The following is a 3,174-nucleotide window of genomic DNA, read 5'->3' on the forward strand; positions in this document are numbered from 1 at the left end:
AAGCATGGATGATTCTTTATTAATATTGGTGTATCAGAAAATATCATTCAATAATGTTTTCCTGACGGGCAGATTCAATCTGCAATAACAGACACTTGGTTCATTTGAATTTTGTGTTTGCTCTTTATACATGCCTTAAATTATAATAGGCTATTCTTTTTGCTCTGCCTCACGCCACGAACAGGAATAACAAAGGCTCATGTTATCAACCTTTGTTGACCATATGATTTAACCTCTGCATACCCATGTGTTTGGGTCGCTAAACTGGTGCAATGACGGTCAACAAAATTATCTAATAAGGAGAAATGCATGTGGCTAAATAGGCACAACAACACACATCCCATATATAAAAGCTACACTCACTGCCCTTTTCCACACGTTACCTACTACCATACCACACTGGGTATGCTCAACCCCGTTTTGATCTTGGAGGCAATACAGTGTTGGGCCTGGTTAGTACTTTAGTGGGAGACCACTTAGGAATACCAGGTGTTGTAGGTCTACAGTGGCATTTAATTGGTGATTGCATTTGAACCCACGGAGCGATGGCCATTTGCTTGCTAGATACTGAATTATCACAGTAATAATCCATCAAATATATTCGCAGATCTTACTTTATATATGGCTTAACATTTAATTAATAACGAATAAAAGTAATGAGGAGTTTGATACAAAAAAATTGTTCAAGAACACAAAGTAAACATATATATTGACAGAAATCAGGATAAGCCTGATACAAAATTATGGGCACCTGTGGTGAAAAATATACTGAAAAACATAAAAAATTACAAAAAATTAATATTATTAAGGTGCCTGAGTTAAACAAAATTCAAAATTGGAGTAGAGGTAAATGATATGTACATATAATCACCGCAGTGATAATTGTAGGTAAGCACCTAGTCTAAAACCTCATGAGAATAGATGAGAGGCACAAAGGTTCATAATTGAAATGTCAAATGACTGAGGGTAATCACCTGGTAGAGATTCTGTTTGCTAAAAGGCTAGATCCTTATAGATAACAAAGCATTTAAGATAAAAGTATGATTATTAAAGATACAAAAGAGCATTGATAAATAAGCCTAAAGGCAAAGCCAATTGTAGATAAATAGAAGGTTTGCGGGAAAGTTGGATAAGGAATAGGTAAGTTTCAGAAGTTGCTCTAACACTTCTGCTGTTTGTGATCAGAGGTCACAATCTTACTGCACTTGATATTCCCAAGAGGTCACCCTACTAGGTACTGATCAGGCTTATCAGCGCTTAGCTTCCAAGGTCGGATGAGATTGGGCGTTGCTGCTGAAATATGGCAGTAATAAACACTAGGACACAAATGAGAGAGTGTAATGAGTAGTGAGCAACAAGGTACTTCTGCTGTCCAGTTTCTAGCGCAGATTCTCTGTTGCTGTGAGCATTGCAGAGAGTGGTCTCGCATCTGGATGAGAGGGTACTAAAAATAGAAGTGAGATATGCTCAGAATAGGGAGGAAACCCTGCCTTCTGCTGTCCACTGTCTTATATAGATATATAGCGGACAGTGGATGAGAGAGGTGGGTTAGGCTTACCTATTGAAAAAAAGGGTGGTGGGAAAATTAGAAGAAGGAGAAGAAATGGTAATGTGGTGAGATCACAAATTAACAAAAAATTAAGTAAATTATGAAATAAAACAATCATGAAATCAACGATTAATTGGAAAAAGGAAAGTAAACACAGGCTGCATGGTAAAGGCTTACCAAAATGGGTATAAGACCCTGTTTATGCAGAAAGGATTCTGCAAAAAAGTATTACATTTAAAAGGAAATACCAGAAAATGGTTTAGAACAATAATTAAGGATCAAAAATAGCAAACATGGAAAAAAACACAATATTGATTATATATCAGTATCAGTTAAATAACTGGAGTCCAAATGGGCACATACAATACCAGGGAGTCCCAAAAAGTGATCTGAGCTAGAAAGAGTTCAGCATCACTGAGCACAGACGGACCGTTTCACCAGGGTGGCTTGTTCACTGGACTCCAGTTATTTAACTGATACTGATATATAATCAATATTGTTTTTTTCCATGTTTGCTATTTTTGATCCTTAATTATTGTTCTAAACCATTTTCTGGTATTTCCTTTTAAATGTAATACTTTTTTGCAGAATCCTTTCTGCATAAACAGGGTCTTATACCCATTTTGGTAAGCCTTTACCATGCAGCCTGTGTTTACTTTCCTTTTTCCAATTAATCGTTGATTTCATGATTGTTTTATTTCATAATTTACTTAATTTTTTGTTAATTTGTGATCTCACCACATTACCATTTCTTCTCCTTCTTCTAATTTTCCCACCACCCTTTTTTTCAATAGGTAAGCCTAACCCACCTCTCTCATCCACTGTCCGCTATATATCTATATAAGACAGTGGACAGCAGAAGGCAGGGTTTCCTCCCTATTCTGAGCATATCTCACTTCTATTTTTAGTACCCTCTCATCCAGATGCGAGACCACTCTCTGCAATGCTCACAGCAACAGAGAATCTGCGCTAGAAACTGGACAGCAAAAGTACCTTGTTGCTCACTACTCATTACACTCTCTCGTTTGTGTCCTAGTGTTTATTACTGCCATATTTCAGCAGCAACGCCCAATCTCATCCGACCTTGGAAGCTAAGCGCTGATAAGCCTGATCAGTACCTAGTAGGGTGACCTCTTGGGAATATCAAGTGCAGTAAGATTGTGACCTCTGATCACAAACAGCAGAAGTGTTAAGGGGGGTACTCACGGAGCGATATTCTAAGCAATCTGACTAGATTGCTTAGAATATCGGCAGGATCGCTCCGTGTGTAGCCCCCTCGGCGATAGCGATGCGCGGCCCCGCACATCGCTATCGCCGCTGCTAGATTGGCCTGCATGCAGGCCAATCTAGCGGGTCGCTCACTTCACCCGCTGGGTGAAGTGAGCGGCTCCCCCGTCTCCCCCCGCACGCTCAGCACAGATCGCGCTGTGCTGAGCGGCAGGAGAGATGTGTGCTGAGCGGTTCGCTCAGCACGCATCTCTCCTTGATCGGCCCGTGAGTACTGGGCTTTAGAGCAACTTCTGAAACTTACCTATTCCTTATCCAACTTTCCCGTAAACCTTCTATTTATCTACAATTGGCTTTGCCTTTAGGCTTATTTATCAATGCTCTTTTGTATCTTTAAT

The 3,174-nt window shown here is 39.6% G+C and overlaps 3 pseudogenes; 2 read left to right on the forward strand and 1 right to left on the reverse strand.

Moving 5' to 3' along the window:
• Positions 1 to 381: 381 nt before the first annotated feature.
• Positions 382 to 501, forward strand: LOC134968251 (5S ribosomal RNA; annotated as a pseudogene).
• A 692-nt stretch (positions 502 to 1,193) lies between these two features.
• On the reverse strand, positions 1,194 to 1,312 carry LOC134967240 (5S ribosomal RNA; annotated as a pseudogene).
• A 1,277-nt stretch (positions 1,313 to 2,589) lies between these two features.
• LOC134967241 (5S ribosomal RNA) lies at positions 2,590 to 2,708 on the forward strand (annotated as a pseudogene).
• The last annotated feature ends 466 nt before the right edge of the window (positions 2,709 to 3,174 follow it).

This window comes from Pseudophryne corroboree, chromosome 10 (genome assembly GCF_028390025.1).
Source record: "Pseudophryne corroboree isolate aPseCor3 chromosome 10, aPseCor3.hap2, whole genome shotgun sequence".
NCBI classification, from domain to species: Eukaryota; Metazoa; Chordata; class Amphibia; order Anura; family Myobatrachidae; genus Pseudophryne; species Pseudophryne corroboree.